The following is a 25,147-nucleotide window of genomic DNA, read 5'->3' on the forward strand; positions in this document are numbered from 1 at the left end:
AATGTTTACACATTGATAATTTTTTTATGTCTTTAAGTCCGTCAGCCGTGTTGGTTTCATTTAGAGCATTGAGTGTAAATTACTTTTATTTTTCAAACAAAACAAAACAAAAATATTGATATTTTATCCACAATGATACCACTTTTTAGTTAGTTTATTATATACCGAATACATTCTGTTGTTTTTGTTGAAGATAAAATTTGAATGATATTTCGTTATTCTTCCATCTTACTGCAAACAGCTGGGTATCCAAGACTGGCTATCTTATCAAAAGGATCAATTGCCTTTGGTTACACACTTTAGATTAAGTAGGAATTCGTGTGAATTGCTTTGGTTCACTTTGCGTTGCAACTACTCACTAAAGATAAAACAATAATCAATCTGGCGAAGATTGGGTGTGTTGTTACGATAAGGCAGAAATAATTTCAAACGAGCATTATGTAAATCACGAGATACAACAGAGATGGTTCACGACAAAGTTTTTTCCTCACACGTAACCATCGTCGATATATCAAAATGTAAGTTGGACAACGACAAACAACTTTTGGAAGACATTTTATAAAGTATTATTTCTTAAGCTGTCGTTTTCAGATAAAATTGATAACTCTTTTAGAGACTGGTGAAAGTATATAATATACATTATGTGATCTACCAAATTTTGTTGTGATTTTAATATTCGTAAATGCACTGATCCACTCGGAATTTTGTATGCAGTTTTTCTATTACCTGAAAAAATATTTTTTCCTTGCCCGAGTGCTTAACTTCCGATTAGTAGAATACGTGTGTGTAAGAATTCACTAGATAATGAAGTTTTTAACAACTAATTACACCAATCAATTGTTTTAATTCGTGTTTGCCATTAGTTGTTGATTTGTACAGCCAGTTCCATAGCTTGAATGTATACTTAGATCAGTCGGCTCATCTAATGACGTCATTTAATAGGGCTGCGCGTCTGCGGCCACATTGATAGGCCCAATTTCGACTCGCTTTTTCGCCGGGCTCGTTGATGTGGGCCTGTAATCCGAACGACTTCGGAGGCTAGAGTTGGAGGACGGCTTGAGAATGGGAGTTCTGCGGCGCATTGACCTATGTCGATCGGGCGTCCGCGCTAAGCTCGGCGTCAATATGGAGATCTTGGGGAAGCCTGAGATGTCCAGGTTGTCCAAGGAGGAACGAACCGGGCCAGGCCCGTAAGGGAGCAGCCAAAAGTTCCCACGTCGTTCAGTAGCGGGATAGCGCATGTGAATAGGCAAGGTGTCGTAGCCCATTCAATACAGCAGGACCCAATTCTTTTTCAACGAATGTTTTACTGCATCAATCACTTGTAAATGTATACACATTGATAATTTTTTTATGTATTTAAGTCCGTCAGCCGTGTTGGTTTCATTTAGAGCATTGAGTGTAAATTACTTTTATTTTTCAAACAAAACAAAACAAAAATATTGATATTTTATCCACAATGATACCACTTTTTAGTTAGTTCATTATATCCCGAATACATTCTGTTGTTTTTGTTGAATGTAAAATTTGAATGATATTTCGTTATTCTTCCATCTTACTGCAAACAGCTGGGTATCCAAGACTGGCTATCTTATCAAAAGAATCAATTGCATGTGGTTACAAACTTTAGATTAAGTAGGAATTCGTGTGAATTGCTTTGGTTCACTTTGCGTTGCAACTACTCACTAAAGATAAAACAATAATCAATCTGGCGAAGATTGGGTGTGTCATTACGATAAAGCAGAAATAATTTCAAACGAGCATTATGTAAATCACGAGATACAAACGAGATGGTTCACGACAAAGTTTTTTCCTCACACGTAACCATCGTCGATATACCAAAATGTAAGTTGGACAACGACAAACCACTTTTGGAAGACATTTTATAATGTATTATTTCTTAAGCTCTCGTTTTCAATTGAAATTGATATCTCTTTTAGAGACTGGTGAAAGTATATAATATACATTATGTGTTGCACCAAATTTTGGTGTAATTTTAATATTCGTAAATGCACCGATCCACTCGGAATTATGTATGCAGTTTTTCTATTACCTGAAACAATTTTTTTTTTCCTTGCCCGAGTACTTGACTTCCGATTAGCAGAATACGTGTGTGTAATAATTCACCAGATAATGAAGTGTTTAACAACTAATTACACCAATCAATTGTTTTAATTCGTGTTTACCATTAGTTGTTGATTTGTACAGCCAGTTCCGTAGCTTGAAAGTATACTTAGATCAGTCGGCTCATCTAATGACGTCATTTAATAGGGCTGCGCGTCTGCGGCCACATTGATAGGCCCAATTTCGACTCGCATTTTCGCCGGGCTCGTTGGTGTGGGCCTGTAATCCGAACGACTTCGGTGGCTAGAGTTGGAGGACGGCTTGAGAATGGGAGTTCTGCGGCGCATTGACCTATGTCGATCGGGCGTCCGCGCTAAGCTCGGCGTCAATATGGAGATCTCGGGGGAGCCTGAGATGTCCAGGTTGTCCAAGGAGGAACGAACCGGGCCAGGCCCGTAAGGGAGCAGCCAAAACTTCCCACGTCATTCAGTAGCGGGATAGCGCCTGTGAATAGGCAAGGTGTCGTAGCCCATTCAATACAGCAGGACCCAATTCTTTTCAACGAATGTTTAACTGCATCACTTCGAAATGTTTACACATTGATAATTGTTTTATGTCTTTAAGTCCGTCAGTCGTGTTGGTTTCATTTAGTGCATTGAGTGTAAATTCCTTTTCTTTTTCAAACAAAACAAAACAAAAATATTGATATTTTATCCACAATGATACCAGTTTTTATTTAGTTCATTATATCCCGAATACATTCTGTTGTTTTTGTTGAAGATAAAATTAGAATGATATTTCGTTATTCTTCCATCTTACTGCAAACAGCTGGGTATCCAAGACTGGCTATCTTATCAAAAGGATCAATTGCCTTTGGTTACACACTTTAGATTAAGTAGGAATTCGTGTGAATAGCTTTGGTTCACTTTGCGTTGCAACTACTCTCAAAAGATAAAACAATAATCAATCTGGCGAAGATTGAGTGTGTTATTACGATAAAGAAGAAATAATTTCAAACGACATTATGTAAATCACGAGATACAACAGAGATGGTTCACGACAAATTTTTTCCTCACACGTAACCATCGTCGATGTAAGTTGGACAACGACAAGCTACTTTTGGAAGACATTTTATAATGTATTATTTCTTAAGCTGTCGTTTTCAATTGAAATTGATAACTGCTTTAGAGACTGGTGAAAGTATATAACATACATTATGTGTTGTACCAAATTTTGGTGTGATTTTAATATTCGTAAATGCACCGATCCACTCGGAATTTTGTATGCAGTTTTTCTATTACCTGAAAAAGTTATTTTTTCTTGCCAGAGTGCTTAACTTCTGATTAGTAGAACACGTGTGTGTTGCAATTCACTAGATAATGAAGTGTCTAACAACTAATTACACCAATCAATTGTTTTAATTCGTGTTTACCATTAGTTGTTGATTTGTACAGCCAGTTCCATAGCTTGAATGTATACTTAGATCAGTCGGCTCATCTAATGACGTCATTTAATAGGGCTGCGCGTCTGCGGCCACATTGATAGGCCCAATTTCGACTCGCTTTTTCGCCGGGCTCGTTGGTGAGGGCCTGTAATCCGAACGACTTCGGAGGCTAGAGTTGGAGGACGGCTTGAGAATGGGAGTTCTGCGGCGCATTGACCTATGTCGATCGGGCGTCCGCGCTAAGCTCGGCGTCAATATGGAGATCTTTGGGAAGCCTGAGATGTCCAGGTTGTCCAAGGAGGAACGAACCGGGCCAGGCCCGTAAGGGAGCAGCCAAAAGTTCCCACGTCGTTCAGTAGCGGGATAGCGCCTGTGAATAGGCAAGGTGTCGTAGCCCATTCAATACAGCAGGACCCAATTCTTTTTCAACGAATGTTTTACTGCATCAATCACTTGTAAATGTATACACATTGATAATTTTTTTATGTATTTAAGTCCGTCAGCCGTGTTGGTTTCATTTAGAGCATTGAGTGTAAATTACTTTTATTTTTCAAACAAAACAAAACAAAAATATTGATATTTTATCCACAATGATACCACTTTTTAGTTAGTTCATTATATCCCGAATACATTCTGTTGTTTTTGTTGAAGGTAAAATTTGAATGATATTTCGTTATTCTTCCATCTTACTGCAAACAGCTGGGTATCCAAGACTGGCTATCTTATCAAAAGGATCAATTGCATTTGGTTACACACTTTAGATTAAGTAGGAATTCGTGTGAATTGCTTTGGTTCACTTTGCGTTGCAACTACTCACTAAAGATAAAACAATAATCAATCTGGCGAAGATTGGGTGTGTTGTTACGATAAGGCAGAAATAATTTCAAACGAGCATTATGTAAATCACGAGATACAACAGAGATGGTTCACGACAAAGTTTTTTCCTCACACGTAACCATCGTCGATATATCAAATTGTAAGTTGGACAACGACAAACCACTTTTGGAAGACATTTTATAATGTATTATTTCTTAAGCTGTCGTTTTCAATTAAAATTGATAATTGTTTCAGAGACTGGTGAAAGTATATAATATACATTATGTATTGCACCAAATTTTGGTGTGATTTTAATATTCGTAAATGCACCGATACACTCGGAATTTTGTATGCAGTTTTTCTATTACCTGAAAAAAATTATTTTTTCCTTGCCCGAGTGCTTAACTTCTGATTAGTAGAATACGTGTGTGTTGCAATTCACTAGATAATGAAGTGTCTAACGACTAATTACACCAATCAATTGTTTTAATTCGTTTTTACCATTTGTTGTTGATTTGTAAAGCCAGTTCCATAGCTTGAATGTATTCTTAGATCAGTCGGCTCATCTAATGACGTCATTTAATAGGGCTGCGCGTCTGCGGCTACATTGATAGGCCCAATTTCGACTCGCTTTTTCGCCGGGCTCGTTGGTGTGGGCCTGTAATCCAAACGACTTCGGAGGCTAGAGTTGGAGGACGGCTTGAGAATGGGAGTTCTGCGGCGCATTGACCTATGTCGATCGGGCGTCCGCGCTAAGCTCGGCGTCAATATGGAGATCTCGGGGGAGCCTGAGATGTCCAGGTTGTCCAAGGAGGAACGAACCGGGCCAGGCCCGTAAGGGAGCAGCCAAAAGTTCCCACGTCGTTCAGTAGCGGGATAGCGCCTGTGAATAGGCAAGGTGACGTAGCCCATTCAATACAGCAGGACCCAATTCTTTTTCAACGAATGTTTTACTGCATCAATCACTTGTAAATGTTTACACATTGATAATTTTTTTATGTCTTTAAGTCCGTCAGCCGTGTTGGTTTCATTTAGAGCATTGAGTGTAAATTACTTTTATTTTTCAAACAAAACAAAACAAAAATATTGATATTTTATCCACAATGATACCACTTTTTAGTTAGTTTATTATATCCCGAATACATTCTGTTGTTTTTGTTGAAGATAAAATTTGAATGATATTTCGTTATTCTTCCATCTTACTGCAAACAGCTGGGTATCCAAGACTGGCTATCTTATCAAAAGGATCAATTGCCTTTGGTTACACACTTTAGATTAAGTAGGAATTCGTGTGAATTGCTTTGGTTCACTTTGCGTTGCAACTACTCACTAAAGATAAAACAATAATCAATCTGGCGAAGATTGGGTGTGTTGTTACGATAAGGCAGAAATAATTTCAAACGAGCATTATGTAAATCACGAGATACAACAGAGATGGTTCACGACAAAGTTTTTTCCTCACACGTAACCATCGTCGATATATCAAAATGTAAGTTGGACAACGACAAACAACTTTTGGAAGACATTTTATAAAGTATTATTTCTTAAGCTGTCGTTTTCAGATAAAATTGATAACTCTTTTAGAGACTGGTGAAAGTATATAATATACATTATGTGATCTACCAAATTTTGTTGTGATTTTAATATTCGTAAATGCACTGATCCACTCGGAATTTTGTATGCAGTTTTTCTATCACCTGAAAAAATATTTTTTCCTTGCCCGAGTGCTTAACTTCCGATTAGTAGAATACGTGTGTGTAAGAATTCACTAGATAATGAAGTTTTTAACAACTAATTACACCAATCAATTGTTTTAATTCGTGTTTGCCATTAGTTGTTGATTTGTACAGCCAGTTCCATAGCTTGAATGTATACTTAGATCAGTCGGCTCATCTAATGACGTCATTTAATAGGGCTGCGCGTCTGCGGCCACATTGATAGGCCCAATTTCGACTCGCTTTTTCGCCGGGCTCGTTGATGTGGGCCTGTAATCCGAACGACTTCGGAGGCTAGAGTTGGAGGACGGCTTGAGAATGGGAGTTCTGCGGCGCATTGACCTATGTCGATCGGGCGTCCGCGCTAAGCTCGGCGTCAATATGGAGATCTTGGGGAAGCCTGAGATGTCCAGGTTGTCCAAGGAGGAACGAACCGGGCCAGGCCCGTAAGGGAGCAGCCAAAAGTTCCCACGTCGTTCAGTAGCGGGATAGCGCATGTGAATAGGCAAGGTGTCGTAGCCCATTCAATACAGCAGGACCCAATTCTTTTTCAACGAATGTTTTACTGCATCAATCACTTGTAAATGTATACACATTGATAATTTTTTTATGTATTTAAGTCCGTCAGCCGTGTTGGTTTCATTTAGAGCATTGAGTGTAAATTACTTTTATTTTTCAAACAAAACAAAACAAAAATATTGATATTTTATCCACAATGATACCACTTTTTAGTTAGTTCATTATATCCCGAATACATTCTGTTGTTTTTGTTGAATGTAAAATTTGAATGATATTTCGTTATTCTTCCATCTTACTGCAAACAGCTGGGTATCCAAGACTGGCTATCTTATCAAAAGAATCAATTGCATGTGGTTACAAACTTTAGATTAAGTAGGAATTCGTGTGAATTGCTTTGGTTCACTTTGCGTTGCAACTACTCACTAAAGATAAAACAATAATCAATCTGGCGAAGATTGGGTGTGTCATTACGATAAAGCAGAAATAATTTCAAACGAGCATTATGTAAATCACGAGATACAAACGAGATGGTTCACGACAAAGTTTTTTCCTCACACGTAACCATCGTCGATATACCAAAATGTAAGTTGGACAACGACAAACCACTTTTGGAAGACATTTTATAATGTATTATTTCTTAAGCTCTCGTTTTCAATTGAAATTGATATCTCTTTTAGAGACTGGTGAAAGTATATAATATACATTATGTGTTGCACCAAATTTTGGTGTAATTTTAATATTCGTAAATGCACCGATCCACTCGGAATTATGTATGCAGTTTTTCTATTACCTGAAACAATTTTTTTTTTCCTTGCCCGAGTACTTGACTTCCGATTAGCAGAATACGTGTGTGTAATAATTCACCAGATAATGAAGTGTTTAACAACTAATTACACCAATCAATTGTTTTAATTCGTGTTTACCATTAGTTGTTGATTTGTACAGCCAGTTCCGTAGCTTGAAAGTATACTTAGATCAGTCGGCTCATCTAATGACGTCATTTAATAGGGCTGCGCGTCTGCGGCCACATTGATAGGCCCAATTTCGACTCGCATTTTCGCCGGGCTCGTTGGTGTGGGCCTGTAATCCGAACGACTTCGGTGGCTAGAGTTGGAGGACGGCTTGAGAATGGGAGTTCTGCGGCGCATTGACCTATGTCGATCGGGCGTCCGCGCTAAGCTCGGCGTCAATATGGAGATCTCGGGGGAGCCTGAGATGTCCAGGTTGTCTAAGGAGGAACGAACCGGGCCAGGCCCGTAAGGGAGCAGCCAAAACTTCCCACGTCATTCAGTAGCGGGATAGCGCCTGTGAATAGGCAAGGTGTCGTAGCCCATTCAATACAGCAGGACCCAATTCTTTTTCAACGAATGTTTAACTGCATCACTTCGAAATGTTTACACATTGATAATTGTTTTATGTCTTTAAGTCCGTCAGTCGTGTTGGTTTCATTTAGTGCATTGAGTGTAAATTCCTTTTCTTTTTCAAACAAAACAAAACAAAAATATTGATATTTTATCCACAATGATACCAGTTTTTATTTAGTTCATTATATCCCGAATACATTCTGTTGTTTTTGTTGAAGATAAAATTAGAATGATATTTCGTTATTCTTCCATCTTACTGCAAACAGCTGGGTATCCAAGACTGGCTATCTTATCAAAAGGATCAATTGCCTTTGGTTACACACTTTAGATTAAGTAGGAATTCGTGTGAATAGCTTTGGTTCACTTTGCGTTGCAACTACTCTCAAAAGATAAAACAATAATCAATCTGGCGAAGATTGAGTGTGTTATTACGATAAAGAAGAAATAATTTCAAACGACATTATGTAAATCACGAGATACAACAGAGATGGTTCACGACAAATTTTTTCCTCACACGTAACCATCGTCGATGTAAGTTGGACAACGACAAGCTACTTTTGGAAGACATTTTATAAAGTATTATTTCTTAAGCTGTCGTTTTCAGATAAAATTGATAACTCTTTTAGAGACTGGTGAAAGTATATAATATACATTATGTGATCTACCAAATTTTGGTGAGATTTTAATATTCGTAAATGCACTGATACACTCGGAATTTTGTATGCAGTTTTTCTATTACCTGAAAAAATATTTTTTCCTTGCCCGAGTGCTTAACTTCCGATTAGTAGAATACGTGTGTGTAAGAATTCACTAGATAATGAAGTGTTTAACAACTAATTACACCAATCAATTGTTTTAATTCGCGTTTACCATTAGTTGTTGATTTGTACAGCCAGTTCCATAGCTTGAATGTATACTTAGATCAGTCGGCTCATCTAATGACGTCATTTAATAGGGCTGCGCGTCTGCGGCCACATTGATAGGCCCAATTTCGACTCGCTTTTTCGCCGGGCTCGTTGGTGTGGGCCTGTAATCCGAACGACTTCGGAGGCTAGAGTTGGAGGACGGCTTGAGAATGGGAGTTCTGCGGCGCATTGACCTATGTCGATCGGGCGTCCGCGCTAAGCTCGGCGTCAATATGGAGATCTTGGGGAAGCCTGAGATGTCCAGGTTGTCCAAGGAGGAACGAACCGGGCCAGGCCCGTAAGGGAGCAGCCAAAAGTTCCCACGTCGTTCAGTAGCGGGATAGCGCCTGTGAATAGGCAAGGTGTCGTAGCCCATTCAATACAGCACGACCCAATTCTTTTTCAACGAATGTTTTACTGCATCAATCACTTGTAAATGTATACACATTGATAATTTTTTTATGTATTTAAGTCCGTCAGTCGTGTTGGTTTCATTTAGAGCATTGAGTGTGAATTACTTTTATATTTCAAACAAAACAAAACAAAAATATTGATATTTTATCCACAATGATACCACTTTTTAGTTAGTTTATTATATCCCGAATACATTCTGTTGTTTTTGTTGAAGATAAAATTTGAATGATATTTCGTTATCCTTCCATCTTACTGCAAACAGCTGGGTATCCAAGACTGGCTATCTTATCAAAAGGATCAATTGCATTTGGTTACACACTTTAAATTAAGTAGGAATTCGTGTGAATTGCTTTGGTTCACTTTGCGTTGCAACTACTCACTAAAGATAAAACAATAATCAATCTGGCGAAGATTGGGTGTGTTGTTACGATAAGGCAGAAATAATTTCAAACGAGCATTATGTAAATCACGAGATACAACAGAGATGGTTCACGACAAAGTTTTTCCTCACACGTAACCATCGTCGATATATCAAAATGTAAGTTGGACAACGACAAACCACTTTTGGAAGACATTTTATAATGTATCATTTCTTAAGCTGTCGTTTTCAATTAAAATTGATAACTGTTTTAGAGACTGGTGAAAGTATATAATATACATTATGTATTGCACCAAATTTTGGTGTGATTTTAATATTCGTAAATGCACCGATACACTCGGAATTTTGTATGCAGTTTTTCTATTACCTGAAAAAAATTATTTTTTCCTTGCCCGAGTGCTTAACTTCTGATTAGTAGAACACGTGTGTGTTGCAATTCACTAGATAATGAAGTGTCTAACAACTAATTACACCAATCAATTGTTTTAATTCGTTTTTACCATTAGTTGTTGATTTGTAAAGCCAGTTCCATAGCTTGAATGTATACTTAGATCAGTCGGCTCATCTAATAACGTCATTTAATAGGGCTGCGCGTCTGCGGCCACATTGATAGGCCCAATTTCGACTCGCTTTTTCGCCGGGCTCGTTGGTGTGGGCCTGTAATCCAAACGACTTCGGAGGCTAGAGTTGGAGGACGGCTTGAGAATGGGAGTTCTGCGGCGCATTGACCTATGTCGATCGGGCGTCCGCGCTAAGCTCGGCGTCAATATGGAGATCTCGGGGGAGCCTGAGATGTCCAGGTTGTCCAAGGAGGAACGAACCGGGCCAGGCCCGTAAGGGAGCAGCCAAAAGTTCCCACGTCGTTCAGTAGCGGGATAGCGCCTGTGAATAGGCAAGGTGTCGTAGCCCATTCAATACAGCAGGACCCAATTCTTTTTCAACGAATGTTTTACTGCATCAATCACTTGTAAATGTTTACACATTGATAATTTTTTTATGTCTTTAAGTCCGTCAGCCGTGTTGGTTTCATTTAGAGCATTGAGTGTAAATTACTTTTATTTTTCAAACAAAACAAAACAAAAATATTGATATTTTATCCACAATGATACCACTTTTTAGTTAGTTCATTATATACCGAATACATTCTGTTGTTTTTGTTGAAGATAAAATTAGAATGATATTTCGTTATTCTTCCATCTTACTGCAAACAGCTGGGTATCCAAGACTGGCTATCTTATCAAAAGGATCAATTGCCTTTGGTTACACACTTTAGATTAAGTAGGAATTCGTGTGAATTGCTTTGGTTCACTTTGCGTTGCAACTACTCACTAAAGATAAAACAATAATCAATCTGGCGAAGATTGGGTGTGTTGTTACGATAAGGCAGAAATAATTTCAAACGAGCATTATGTAAATCACGAGATACAAAAGAGATGGTTCACGACAAAGTTTTTTCCTCACACGTAACCATCGTCGATATATCAAAATGTAAGTTGGACAACGACAAACCACTTTTGGAAGACATTTTATAAAGTATTATTTCTTAAGCTGTCGTTTTCAGATAAAATTGATAACTCTTTTAGAGACTGGTGAAAGTATATAATATACATTATGTGATCTACCAAATTTTGGTGTGATTTTAATATTCGTAAATGCACTGATCCACTCGGAATTTTGTATGCAGTTTTTCTATTACCTGAAAAAATATTTTTTCCTTGCCCGAGTGCTTAACTTCCGATTAGTAGAATACATGTGTGTAAGAATTCACTAGATAATGAAGTGTTTAACAACTAATTACACCAATCAATTGTTTTAATTCGTGTTTACCATTAGTTGTTGATTTGTACAGCCAGTTCCATAGCTTGAATGTATACTTAGATCAGTCGGCTCATCTAATGACGTCATTTAATAGGGCTGCGCGTCTGCGGCCACATTGATAGGCCCAATTTCGACTCGCTTTTTCGCCGGGCTCGTTGGTGAGGGCCTGTAATCCGAACGACTTCGGAGGCTAGAGTTGGAGGACGGCTTGAGAATGGGAGTTCTGCGGCGCATTGACCTATGTCGATCGGGCGTCCGCGCTAAGCTCGGCGTCAATATGGAGATCTTTGGGAAGCCTGAGATGTCCAGGTTGTCCAAGGAGGAACGAACCGGGCCAGGCCCGTAAGGGAGCAGCCAAAAGTTCCCACGTCGTTCAGTAGCGGGATAGCGCCTGTGAATAGGCAAGGTGTCGTAGCCCATTCAATACAGCAGGACCCAATTCTTTTTCAACGAATGTTTTACTGCATCAATCACTTGTAAATGTATACACATTGATAATTTTTTTATGTATTTAAGTCCGTCAGCCGTGTTGGTTTCATTTAGAGCATTGAGTGTAAATTACTTTTATTTTTCAAACAAAACAAAACAAAAATATTGATATTTTATCCACAATGATACCACTTTTTAGTTAGTTCATTATATCCCGAATACATTCTGTTGTTTTTGTTGAAGGTAAAATTTGAATGATATTTCGTTATTCTTCCATCTTACTGCAAACAGCTGGGTATCCAAGACTGGCTATCTTATCAAAAGGATCAATTGCATTTGGTTACACACTTTAGATTAAGTAGGAATTCGTGTGAATTGCTTTGGTTCACTTTGCGTTGCAACTACTCACTAAAGATAAAACAATAATCAATCTGGCGAAGATTGGGTGTGTTGTTACGATAAGGCAGAAATAATTTCAAACGAGCATTATGTAAATCACGAGATACAACAGAGATGGTTCACGACAAAGTTTTTTCCTCACACGTAACCATCGTCGATATATCAAATTGTAAGTTGGACAACGACAAACCACTTTTGGAAGACATTTTATAATGTATTATTTCTTAAGCTGTCGTTTTCAATTAAAATTGATAATTGTTTCAGAGACTGGTGAAAGTATATAATATACATTATGTATTGCACCAAATTTTGGTGTGATTTTAATATTCGTAAATGCACCGATACACTCGGAATTTTGTATGCAGTTTTTCTATTACCTGAAAAAAATTATTTTTTCCTTGCCCGAGTGCTTAACTTCTGATTAGTAGAATACGTGTGTGTTGCAATTCACTAGATAATGAAGTGTCTAACGACTAATTACACCAATCAATTGTTTTAATTCGTTTTTACCATTTGTTGTTGATTTGTAAAGCCAGTTCCATAGCTTGAATGTATTCTTAGATCAGTCGGCTCATCTAATGACGTCATTTAATAGGGCTGCGCGTCTGCGGCTACATTGATAGGCCCAATTTCGACTCGCTTTTTCGCCGGGCTCGTTGGTGTGGGCCTGTAATCCAAACGACTTCGGAGGCTAGAGTTGGAGGACGGCTTGAGAATGGGAGTTCTGCGGCGCATTGACCTATGTCGATCGGGCGTCCGCGCTAAGCTCGGCGTCAATATGAAGATCTCGGGGGAGCCTGAGATGTCCAGGTTGTCCAAGGAGGAACGAACCGGGCCAGGCCCGTAAGGGAGCAGCCAAAAGTTCCCACGTCGTTCAGTAGCGGGATAGCGCCTGTGAATAGGCAAGGTGTCGTAGCCCATTCAATACAGCAGGACCCAATTCTTTTTCAACGAATGTTTTACTGCATCAATCACTTGTAAATGTTTACACATTTATAATTTTTTTATGTCTTTAAGTCCGTCAGCCGTGTTGGTTTCATTTAGAGCATTGAGTGTAAATTACTTTTATTTTTCAAACAAAACAAAACAAAAATATTGATATTTTATCCACAATGATACCACTTTTTAGTTAGTTTATTATATCCCGAATACATTCTGTTGTTTTTGTTGAAGATAAAATTTGAATGATATTTCGTTATTCTTCCATCTTACTGCAAACAGCTGGGTATCCAAGACTGGCTATCTTATCAAAAGGATCAATTGCCTTTGGTTACACACTTTAGATTAAGTAGGAATTCGTGTGAATTGCTTTGGTTCACTTTGCGTTGCAACTACTCACTAAAGATAAAACAATAATCAATCTGGCGAAGATTGGGTGTGTTGTTACGATAAGGCAGAAATAATTTCAAACGAGCATTATGTAAATCACGAGATACAACAGAGATGGTTCACGACAAAGTTTTTTCCTCACACGTAACCATCGTCGATATATCAAAATGTAAGTTGGACAACGACAAACAACTTTTGGAAGACATTTTATAAAGTATTATTTCTTAAGCTGTCGTTTTCAGATAAAATTGATAACTCTTTTAGAGACTGGTGAAAGTATATAATATACATTATGTGATCTACCAAATTTTGTTGTGATTTTAATATTCGTAAATGCACTGATCCACTCGGAATTTTGTATGCAGTTTTTCTATTACCTGAAAAAATATTTTTTCCTTGCCCGAGTGCTTAACTTCCGATTAGTAGAATACGTGTGTGTAAGAATTCACTAGATAATGAAGTTTTTAACAACTAATTACACCAATCAATTGTTTTAATTCGTGTTTGCCATTAGTTGTTGATTTGTACAGCCAGTTCCATAGCTTGAATGTATACTTAGATCAGTCGGCTCATCTAATGACGTCATTTAATAGGGCTGCGCGTCTGCGGCCACATTGATAGGCCCAATTTCGACTCGCTTTTTCGCCGGGCTCGTTGATGTGGGCCTGTAATCCGAACGACTTCGGAGGCTAGAGTTGGAGGACGGCTTGAGAATGGGAGTTCTGCGGCGCATTGACCTATGTCGATCGGGCGTCCGCGCTAAGCTCGGCGTCAATATGGAGATCTTTGGGAAGCCTGAGATGTCCAGGTTGTCCAAGGAGGAACGAACCGGGCCAGGCCCGTAAGGGAGCAGCCAAAAGTTCCCACGTCGTTCAGTAGCGGGATAGCGCCTGTGAATAGGCAAGGTGTCGTAGCCCATTCAATACAGCAGGACCCAATTCTTTTTCAACGAATGTTTTACTGCATCAATCACTTGTAAATGTATACACATTGATAATTTTTTTATGTATTTAAGTCCGTCAGCCGTGTTGGTTTCATTTAGAGCATTGAGTGTAAATTACTTTTATTTTTCAAACAAAACAAAACAAAAATATTGATATTTTATCCACAATGATACCACTTTTTAGTTAGTTCATTATATCCCGAATACATTCTGTTGTTTTTGTTGAAGGTAAAATTTGAATGATATTTCGTTATTCTTCCATCTTACTGCAAACAGCTGGGTATCCAAGACTGGCTATCTTATCAAAAGGATCAATTGCATTTGGTTACACACTTTAGATTAAGTAGGAATTCGTGTGAATTGCTTTGGTTCACTTTGCGTTGCAACTACTCACTAAAGATAAAACAATAATCAATCTGGCGAAGATTGGGTGTGTTGTTACGATAAGGCAGAAATAATTTCAAACGAGCATTATGTAAATCACGAGATACAACAGAGATGGTTCACGACAAAGTTTTTTCCTCACACGTAACCATCGTCGATATATCAAATTGTAAGTTGGACAACGACAAACCACTTTTGGAAGACATTTTATAATGTATTATTTCTTAAGCTGTCGTTTTCAATTAAAATTGATAATTGTTTCAGAGACTGGTGAAAGTATATAATATACATTATGTATTGCACCAAATTTTGGTGTGATTTTAATATTCGTAAATGCACCGATACACTCGGAATTTTGTATGCAGTTTTTCTATTACCTGAAAAAAATTATTTTTTCCTTGCCCGAGTGCTTAACTTCTGATTAGTAGAATACGTGTGTGTTGCAATTCACTAGATAATGAAGTGTCTAACGACTAATTACACCAATCAATTGTTTTAATTCGTTTTTACCATTTGTTGTTGATTTGTAAAGCCAGTTCCATAGCTTGAATGTATTCTTAGATCAGTCGGCTCATCTAATGACGTCATTTAATAGGGCTGCGCGTCTGCGGCTACATTGATAGGCCCAATTTCGACTCGCTTTTTCGCCGGGCTCGTTGGTGTGGGCCTGTAATCCAAACGACTTCGGAGGCTAGAGTTGGAGGACGGCTTGAGAATGGGAGTTCTGCGGCGCATTGACCTATGTCGATCGGGCGTCCGCGCTAAGCTCGGCGTCAATATGAAGATCTCGGGGGAGCCTGAGATGTCCAGGTTGTCCAAGGAGGAACGAACCGGGCCAGGCCCGTAAGGGAGCAGCCAAAAGTTCCCACGTCGTTCAGTAGCGGGATAGCGCCTGTGAATAGGCAAGGTGTCGTAGCCCATTCAATACAGCAGGACCCAATTCTTTTTCAACGAATGTTTTACTGCATCAATCACTTGTAAATGTTTACACATTTATAATTTTTTTATGTCTTTAAGTCCGTCAGCCGTGTTGGTTTCATTTAGAGCATTGAGTGTAAATTACTTTTATTTTTCAAACAAAACAAAACAAAAATATTGATATTTTATCCACAATGATACCACTTTTTAGTTAGTTTATTATATCCCGAATACATTCTGTTGTTTTTGTTGAAGATAAAATTTGAATGATATTTCGTTATTCTTCCATCTTACTGCAAACAGCTGGGTATCCAAGACTGGCTATCTTATCAAAAGGATCAATTGCCTTTGGTTACACACTTTAGATTAAGTAGGAATTCGTGTGAATTGCTTTGGTTCACTTTGCGTTGCAACTACTCACTAAAGATAAAACAATAATCAATCTGGCGAAGATTGGGTGTGTTGTTACGATAAGGCAGAAATAATTTCAAACGAGCATTATGTAAATCACGAGATACAACAGAGATGGTTCACGACAAAGTTTTTTCCTCACACGTAACCATCGTCGATATATCAAAATGTAAGTTGGACAACGACAAACAACTTTTGGAAGACATTTTATAAAGTATTATTTCTTAAGCTGTCGTTTTCAGATAAAATTGATAACTCTTTTAGAGACTGGTGAAAGTATATAATATACATTATGTGATCTACCAAATTTTGTTGTGATTTTAATATTCGTAAATGCACTGATCCACTCGGAATTTTGTATGCAGTTTTTCTATTACCTGAAAAAATATTTTTTCCTTGCCCGAGTGCTTAACTTCCGATTAGTAGAATACGTGTGTGTAAGAATTCACTAGATAATGAAGTTTTTAACAACTAATTACACCAATCAATTGTTTTAATTCGTGTTTGCCATTAGTTGTTGATTTGTACAGCCAGTTCCATAGCTTGAATGTATACTTAGATCAGTCGGCTCATCTAATGACGTCATTTAATAGGGCTGCGCGTCTGCGGCCACATTGATAGGCCCAATTTCGACTCGCTTTTTCGCCGGGCTCGTTGATGTGGGCCTGTAATCCGAACGACTTCGGAGGCTAGAGTTGGAGGACGGCTTGAGAATGGGAGTTCTGCGGCGCATTGACCTATGTCGATCGGGCGTCCGCGCTAAGCTCGGCGTCAATATGGAGATCTTGGGGAAGCCTGAGATGTCCAGGTTGTCCAAGGAGGAACGAACCGGGCCAGGCCCGTAAGGGAGCAGCCAAAAGTTCCCACGTCGTTCAGTAGCGGGATAGCGCATGTGAATAGGCAAGGTGTCGTAGCCCATTCAATACAGCAGGACCCAATTCTTTTTCAACGAATGTTTTACTGCATCAATCACTTGTAAATGTATACACATTGATAATTTTTTTATGTATTTAAGTCCGTCAGCCGTGTTGGTTTCATTTAGAGCATTGAGTGTAAATTACTTTTATTTTTCAAACAAAACAAAACAAAAATATTGATATTTTATCCACAATGATACCACTTTTTAGTTAGTTCATTATATCCCGAATACATTCTGTTGTTTTTGTTGAATGTAAAATTTGAATGATATTTCGTTATTCTTCCATCTTACTGCAAACAGCTGGGTATCCAAGACTGGCTATCTTATCAAAAGAATCAATTGCATGTGGTTACAAACTTTAGATTAAGTAGGAATTCGTGTGAATTGCTTTGGTTCACTTTGCGTTGCAACTACTCACTAAAGATAAAACAATAATCAATCTGGCGAAGATTGGGTGTGTCATTACGATAAAGCAGAAATAATTTCAAACGAGCATTATGTAAATCACGAGATACAAACGAGATGGTTCACGACAAAGTTTTTCCTCACACGTAACCATCGTCGATATACCAAAATGTAAGTTGGACAACGACAAACCACTTTTGGAAGACATTTTATAATGTATTATTTCTTAAGCTCTCGTTTTCAATTGAAATTGATATCTCTTTTAGAGACTGGTGAAAGTATATAATATACATTATGTGTTGCACCAAATTTTGGTGTAATTTTATTATTCGTAAATGCACCGATCCACTCGGAATTATGTATGCAGTTTTTCTATTACCTGAAACAATTTTTTTTTCCTTGCCCGAGTACTTGACTTCCGATTAGCAGAATACGTGTGTGTAATAATTCACCAGATAATGAAGTGTTTAACAACTAATTACACCAATCAATTGTTTTAATTCGTGTTTACCATTAGTTGTTGATTTGTACAGCCAGTTCCGTAGCTTGAAAGTATACTTAGATCAGTCGGCTCATCTAATGACGTCATTTAATAGGGCTGCGCGTCTGCGGCCACATTGATAGGCCCAATTTCGACTCGCATTTTCGCCGGGCTCGTTGGTGTGGGCCTGTAATCCGAACGACTTCGGTGGCTAGAGTTGGAGGACGGCTTGAGAATGGGAGTTCTGCGGCGCATTGACCTATGTCGATCGGGCGTCCGCGCTAAGCTCGGCGTCAATATGGAGATCTCGGGGGAGCCTGAGATGTCCAGGTTGTCCAAGGAGGAACGAACCGGGCCAGGCCCGTAAGGGAGCAGCCAAAACTTCCCACGTCATTCAGTAGCGGGATAGCGCCTGTGAATAGGCAAGGTGTCGTAGCCCATTCAATACAGCAGGACCCAATTCTTTTTCAACGAATGTTTAACTGCATCACTTCGAAATGTTTACACATTGATAATTGTTTTATGTCTTTAAGTCCGTCAGTCGTGTTGGTTTCATTTAGTGCATTGAGTGTAAATTCCTTTTCTTTTTCAAACAAAACAAAACAAAAATATTGATATTTTATCCACAATGATACCAGTTTTTATTTAGTTCATTATATACCGAATACATTCTGTTGTTTTTGTTGAAGATAAAATTAGAATGATATTTCGTTATTCTTCCATCTTACTGCAAACAGCTGGGTATCCAAGACTGGCTATCTTATCAAAAGGATCAATTGCCTTTGGTTACACACTTTAGATTAAGTAGGAATTCGTGTGAATAGCTTTGGTTCACTTTGCGTTGCAACTACTCTCAAAAGATAAAACAATAATCAATCTGGCGAAGATTGAGTGTGTTATTACGATAAAGAAGAAATAATTTCAAACGACATTATGTAAATCACGAGATACAACAGAGATGGTTCACGACAAATTTTTTCCTCACACGTAACCAACGTCCATGTAAGTTGGACAACGACAAGCTACTTTTGGAAGACATTTTATAATGTATTATTTCTTAAGCTGTCGTTTTCAATTGAAATTGATAACTGCTTTAGAGACTGGTGAAAGTATATAACATACATTATGTGTTGTACCAAATTTTGGTGTGATTTTAATATTCGTAAATGCACCGATCCACTCGGAATTTTGTATGCAGTTTTTCTATTACCTGAAAAAGTTATTTTTTTCTTGCCAGAGTGCTTAACTTCTGATTAGTAGAACACGTGTGTGTTGCAATTCACTAGATAATGAAGTGTCTAACAACTAATTACACCAATCAATTGTTTTAATTCGTGTTTACCATTAGTTGTTGATTTGTACAGCCAGTTCCGTAGCTTGAAAGTATATGTTGATCAATCGGCTCATCTAATGACGTCATTTAATAGGGCTGCGCGTCTGCGGCCACATTGATAGGCCCAATTTCGACTCGCTTTTTCGCCGGGCTCGTTGGTGTGGGCCTGTAATCCGAACGACTTCGGAGGCTAGAGTTGGAGGACGGCTTGAGAATGGGAGTTCTGCGGCGCATTGACCTATGTCGATCGGGCGTCCGCGCTAAGCTCGGCGTCAATATGGAGATCTCGGGGGAGCCTGAGATGTCCAGGTTGTCCAAGGAGGAACGAACCGGGCCAGGCCCGTAAGGGAGCAGCCAAAAGTTCCCACGTCGTTCAGTAGCGGGATAGCGCCTGTGAATAGGCAAGGTGTCGTAGCCCATTCAATACAGCAGGACCCAATTCTTTTTCAACGAATGTTTAACTGCATCACTTCGAAATGTTTACACATTGATAATTTTTTTATGTCTTTAAGTCCGTCAGCCGTGTTGGTTTCATTTAGAGCATTGAGTGTAAATTACTTTTATTTTTCAAACAAAACAAAACAAAAATATTGATATTTTATCCACAATGATACCACTTTTTAGTTTATTATATCCCGAATACATTCTGTTGTTTTTGTTGAAGATAAAATTTGAATGATATTTCGTTATTCTTCCATCTTACTGCAAACAGCTGGGTATCCAAGACTGGCTATCTTATCAAAAGGATCAATTGCCTTTGGTTACACACTTTAGATTAAGTAGGAATTCGTGTTAATTGCTTTGGTTCACTTTGCGTTGCAACTACTCACTAAAGATAAAACAATAATCAATCTGGCGAAGATTGGGTGTGTTGTTACGATAAGGCAGAAATAATTTCAAACGAGCATTATGTAAATCACGAGATACAACAGAGATGGTTCACGACAAAGTTTTTTCCTCACACGTAACCATCGTCGATATATCAAAATGTAATTTGGACAACGACAAACCACTTTTGGAAGACATTTTATAAAGTATTATTTCTTAAGCTGTCGTTTTCAGATAAAATTGATAACTCTTTTAGAGACTGGTGAAAGTATATAATATACATTATGTGATCTACCAAATTTTGGTGAGATTTTAATATTCGTAAATGCACTGATACACTCGGAATTTTGTATGCAGTTTTTCTATTACCTGAAAAAATATTTTTTCCTTGCCCGAGTGCTTAACTTCCGATTAGTAGAATACGTGTGTGTAAGAATTCAATAGATAATGAAGTGTTTAACAACTAATTACACCAATCAATTGTTTTAATTCGCGTTTACCATTAGTTGTTGATTTGTACAGCCAGTTCCATAGCTTGAATGTATACTTAGATCAGTCGGCTCATCTAATGACGTCATTTAATAGGGCTGCGCGTCTGCGGCCACATTGATAGGCCCAATTTCGACTCGCTTTTTCGCCGGGCTCGTTGGTGTGGGCCTGTAATCCGAACGACTTCGGAGGCTAGAGTTGGAGGACGGCTTGAGAATGGGAGTTCTGCGGCGCATTGACCTATGTCGATCGGGCGTCCGCGCTAAGCTCGGCGTCAATATGGAGATCTTGGGGAAGCCTGAGATGTCCAGGTTGTCCAAGGAGGAACGAACCGGGCCAGGCCCGTAAGGGAGCAGCCAAAAGTTCCCACGTCGTTCAGTAGCGGGATAGCGCCTGTGAATAGGCAAGGTGTCGTAGCCCATTCAATACAGCACGACCCAATTCTTTTTCAACGAATGTTTTACTGCATCAATCACTTGTAAATGTATACACATTGATAATTTTTTTATGTATTTAAGTCCGTCAGTCGTGTTGGTTTCATTTAGAGCATTGAGTGTGAATTACTTTTATATTTCAAACAAAACAAAACAAAAATATTGATATTTTATCCACAATGATACCACTTTTTAGTTAGTTTATTATATCCCGAATACATTCTGTTGTTTTTGTTGAAGATAAAATTTGAATGATATTTCGTTATCCTTCCATCTTACTGCAAACAGCTGGGTATCCAAGACTGGCTATCTTATCAAAAGGATCAATTGCATTTGGTTACACACTTTAAATTAAGTAGGAATTCGTGTGAATTGCTTTGGTTCACTTTGCGTTGCAACTACTCACTAAAGATAAAACAATAATCAATCTGGCGAAGATTGGGTGTGTTGTTACGATAAGGCAGAAATAATTTCAAACGAGCATTATGTAAATCACGAGATACAACAGAGATGGTTCACGACAAAGTTTTTCCTCACACGTAACCATCGTCGATATATCAAAATGTAAGTTGGACAACGACAAACCACTTTTGGAAGACATTTTATAATGTATCATTTCTTAAGCTGTCGTTTTCAATTAAAATTGATAACTGTTTTAGAGACTGGTGAAAGTATATAATATACATTATGTATTGCACCAAATTTTGGTGTGATTTTAATATTCGTAAATGCACCGATACACTCGGAATTTTGTATGCAGTTTTTCTATTACCTGAAAAAAATTATTTTTTCCTTGCCCGAGTGCTTAACTTCTGATTAGTAGAACACGTGTGTGTTGCAATTCACTAGATAATGAAGTGTCTAACAACTAATTACACCAATCAATTGTTTTAATTCGTTTTTACCATTAGTTGTTGATTTGTAAAGCCAGTTCCATAGCTTGAATGTATACTTAGATCAGTCGGCTCATCTAATGACGTCATTTAATAGGGCTGCGCGTCTGCGGCCACATTGATAGGCCCAATTTCGACTCGCTTTTTCGCCGGGCTCGTTGGTGTGGGCCTGTAATCCAAACGACTTCGGAGGCTAGAGTTGGAGGACGGCTTGAGAATGGGAGTTCTGCGGCGCATTGACCTATGTCGATCGGGCGTCCGCGCTAAGCTCGGCGTCAATATGGAGATCTCGGGGGAGCCTGAGATGTCCAGGTTGTCCAAGGAGGAACGAACCGGGCCAGGCCCGTAAGGGAGCAGCCAAAAGTTCCCACGTCGTTCAGTAGCGGGATAGCGCCTGTGAATAGGCAAGGTGTCGTAGCCCATTCAATACAGCAGGACCCAATTCTTTTTCAACGAATGTTTTACTGCATCAATCACTTGTAAATGTTTACACATTGATAATTTTTTTATGTCTTTAAGTCCGTCAGCCGTGTTGGTTTCATTTAGAGCATTGAGTGTAAATTACTTTTATTTTTCAAACAAAACAAAACAAAAATATTGATATTTTATCCACAATGATACCACTTTTTAGTTAGTTCATTATATACCGAATACATTCTGTTGTTTTTGTTGAAGATAAAATTAGAATGATATTTCGTTATTCTTCCATCTTACTGCAAACAGCTGGGTATCCAAGACTGGCTATCTTATCAAAAGGATCAATTGCATTTGGTTACACACTTTAGATTAAGTAGGAATTCGTGTGAATTGCTTTGGTTCACTTTGCGTTGCAACTACTCACTAAAGATAAAACAATAATCAATCTGGCGAAGATTGGGTGTGTTGTTACGATAAGGCAGAAATAATTTCAAACGAGCATTATGTAAATCACGAGATACAACAGAGATGGTTCACGACAAAGTTTTTTCCTCACACGTAACCATCGTCGATATATCAAATTGTAAGTTGGACAACGACAAACCACTTTTGGAAGACATTTTATAATGTATTATTTCTTAAGCTGTCGTTTTCAATTAAAATTGATAACTGTTTCAGAGACTGGTGAAAGTATATAATATACATTATGTATTGCACCAAATTTTGGTGTGATTTTAATATTCGTAAATGCACCGATACACTCGGAATTTTGTATGCAGTTTTTCTATTACCTGAAAAAATATTTTTTCCTTGCCCGAGTGCTTAACTTCCGATTAGTAGAATACGTGTGTGTAAGAATTCACTAGATAATGAAGTGTTTAACAACTAATTACACCAATCAATTGTTTTAATTCGTTTTTACCATTTGTTGTTGATTTGTAAAGCCAGTTCCATAGCTTGAATGTATTCTTAGATCAGTCGGCTCATCTAATGACGTCATTTAATAGGGCTGCGCGTCTGCGGCTACATTGATAGGCCCAATTTCGACTCGCTTTTTCGCCGGGCTCGTTGGTGTGGGCCTGTAATCCAAACGACTTCGGAGGCTAGAGTTGGAGGACGGCTTGAGAATGGGAGTTCTGCGGCGCATTGACCTATGTCGATCGGGCGTCCGCGCTAAGCTCGGCGTCAATATGGAGATCTCGGGGGAGCCTGAGATGTCCAGGTTGTCCAAGGAGGAACGAACCGGGCCAGGCCCGTAAGGGAGCAGCCAAAAGTTCCCACGTCGTTCAGTAGCGGGATAGCGCCTGTGAATAGGCAAGGTGTCGTAGCCCATTCAATACAGCAGGACCCAATTCTTTTTCAACAAATGTTTTACTGCATCAATCACTTGTAAATGTTTACACATTGATAATTTTTTTATGTATTTAAGTCCGTCAGCCGTGTTGGTTTCATTTAGAGCATTGAGTGTAAATTACTTTTATTTTTCAAACAAAACAAAACAAAAATATTGATATTTTATCCACAATGATACCACTTTTTAGTTAGTTCATTATATACCGAATACATTCTGTTGTTTTTGTTGAAGATAAAATTAGAATGATATTTCGTTATTCTTCCATCTTTCTGCAAACAGCTGGGTATCCAAGACTGGCTATCTTATCAAAAGGATCAATTGCCTTTGGTTACACACTTTAGATTAAGTAGGAATTCGTGTGAATTGCTTTGGTTCACTTTGCGTTGCAACTACTCACTAAAGATAAAACAATAATCAATCTGGCGAAGATTGGGTGTGTTGTTACGATAAGGCAGAAATAATTTCAAACGAGCATTATGTAAATCACGAGATACAAAAGAGATGGTTCACGACAAAGTTTTTTCCTCACACGTAACCATCGTCGATATATCAAAATGTAAGTTGGACAACGACAAACCACTTTTGGAAGACATTTTATAAAGTATTATTTCTTAAGCTGTCGTTTTCAGATAAAATTGATAACTCTTTTAGAGACTGGTGAAAGTATATAATATACATTATGTGATCTACCAAATTTTGGTGTGATTTTAATATTCGTAAATGCACTGATCCACTCGGAATTTTGTATGCAGTTTTTCTATTACCTGAAAAAATATTTTTTCCTTGCCCGAGTGCTTAACTTCCGATTAGTAGAATACGTGTGTGTAAGAATTCACTAGATAATGAAGTGTTTAACAACTAATTACACCAATCAATTGTTTTAATTCGTGTTTACCATTAGTTGTTGATTTGTACAGCCAGTTCCATAGCTTGAATGTATACTTAGATCAGTCGGCTCATCTAATGACGTCATTTAATAGGGCTGCGCGTCTGCGGCCACATTGATAGGCCCAATTTCGACTCGCTTTTTCGCCGGGCTCGTTGGTGAGGGCCTGTAATCCGAACGACTTCGGAGGCTAGAGTTGGAGGACGGCTTGAGAATGGGAGTTCTGCGGCGCATTGACCTATGTCGATCGGGCGTCCGCGCTAAGCTCGGCGTCAATATGGAGATCTTTGGGAAGCCTGAGATGTCCAGGTTGTCCAAGGAGGAACGAACCGGGCCAGGCCCGTAAGGGAGCAGCCAAAAGTTCCCACGTCGTTCAGTAGCGGGATAGCGCCTGTGAATAGGCAAGGTGTCGTAGCCCATTCAATACAGCAGGACCCAATTCTTTTTCAACGAATGT

General features: G+C 38.5%; 19 non-coding genes across 19 annotated transcripts; all 19 read left to right on the plus strand.

Moving 5' to 3' along the window:
• Positions 1-993: 993 nt before the first annotated feature.
• On the plus strand, positions 994-1,293 carry LOC146137706 (signal recognition particle RNA). Its single transcript, XR_014501495.1, has one exon.
• A 1,029-nt stretch (positions 1,294-2,322) lies between these two features.
• On the plus strand, positions 2,323-2,622 carry LOC146137707 (signal recognition particle RNA). The gene has a single exon (XR_014501508.1).
• Positions 2,623-3,632: 1,010 nt separating this feature from the next.
• Positions 3,633-3,932, plus strand: LOC146137708 (signal recognition particle RNA). Its single transcript, XR_014501487.1, has one exon.
• Positions 3,933-4,961: 1,029 nt separating this feature from the next.
• On the plus strand, positions 4,962-5,261 carry LOC146137709 (signal recognition particle RNA). Its single transcript, XR_014501473.1, has one exon.
• A 1,027-nt stretch (positions 5,262-6,288) lies between these two features.
• LOC146137710 (signal recognition particle RNA) lies at positions 6,289-6,588 on the plus strand. Its single transcript, XR_014501496.1, has one exon.
• A 1,029-nt stretch (positions 6,589-7,617) lies between these two features.
• LOC146137711 (signal recognition particle RNA) lies at positions 7,618-7,917 on the plus strand. Its single transcript, XR_014501505.1, has one exon.
• A 1,011-nt stretch (positions 7,918-8,928) lies between these two features.
• LOC146137712 (signal recognition particle RNA) lies at positions 8,929-9,228 on the plus strand. Its single transcript, XR_014501493.1, has one exon.
• Positions 9,229-10,256: 1,028 nt separating this feature from the next.
• LOC146137713 (signal recognition particle RNA) lies at positions 10,257-10,556 on the plus strand. The gene has a single exon (XR_014501551.1).
• A 1,027-nt stretch (positions 10,557-11,583) lies between these two features.
• On the plus strand, positions 11,584-11,883 carry LOC146137714 (signal recognition particle RNA). The gene has a single exon (XR_014501488.1).
• Positions 11,884-12,912: 1,029 nt separating this feature from the next.
• On the plus strand, positions 12,913-13,212 carry LOC146137715 (signal recognition particle RNA). The gene has a single exon (XR_014501481.1).
• Positions 13,213-14,239: 1,027 nt separating this feature from the next.
• LOC146137716 (signal recognition particle RNA) lies at positions 14,240-14,539 on the plus strand. The gene has a single exon (XR_014501485.1).
• Positions 14,540-15,568: 1,029 nt separating this feature from the next.
• LOC146137717 (signal recognition particle RNA) lies at positions 15,569-15,868 on the plus strand. Its single transcript, XR_014501482.1, has one exon.
• Positions 15,869-16,895: 1,027 nt separating this feature from the next.
• On the plus strand, positions 16,896-17,195 carry LOC146137718 (signal recognition particle RNA). The gene has a single exon (XR_014501497.1).
• Positions 17,196-18,222: 1,027 nt separating this feature from the next.
• LOC146137719 (signal recognition particle RNA) lies at positions 18,223-18,522 on the plus strand. Its single transcript, XR_014501509.1, has one exon.
• Positions 18,523-19,534: 1,012 nt separating this feature from the next.
• Positions 19,535-19,834, plus strand: LOC146137720 (signal recognition particle RNA). The gene has a single exon (XR_014501467.1).
• Positions 19,835-20,853: 1,019 nt separating this feature from the next.
• LOC146137721 (signal recognition particle RNA) lies at positions 20,854-21,153 on the plus strand. Its single transcript, XR_014501494.1, has one exon.
• Positions 21,154-22,181: 1,028 nt separating this feature from the next.
• On the plus strand, positions 22,182-22,481 carry LOC146137722 (signal recognition particle RNA). Its single transcript, XR_014501463.1, has one exon.
• A 1,027-nt stretch (positions 22,482-23,508) lies between these two features.
• On the plus strand, positions 23,509-23,808 carry LOC146137723 (signal recognition particle RNA). The gene has a single exon (XR_014501464.1).
• Positions 23,809-24,835: 1,027 nt separating this feature from the next.
• On the plus strand, positions 24,836-25,135 carry LOC146137724 (signal recognition particle RNA). The gene has a single exon (XR_014501489.1).
• Positions 25,136-25,147: the final 12 nt, after the last annotated feature.

Source organism: Ascidiella aspersa, chromosome 7, assembly GCF_963924565.1.
Source record: "Ascidiella aspersa chromosome 7, kaAscAspe10.2, whole genome shotgun sequence".
NCBI classification, from domain to species: Eukaryota; Metazoa; Chordata; class Ascidiacea; order Phlebobranchia; family Ascidiidae; genus Ascidiella; species Ascidiella aspersa.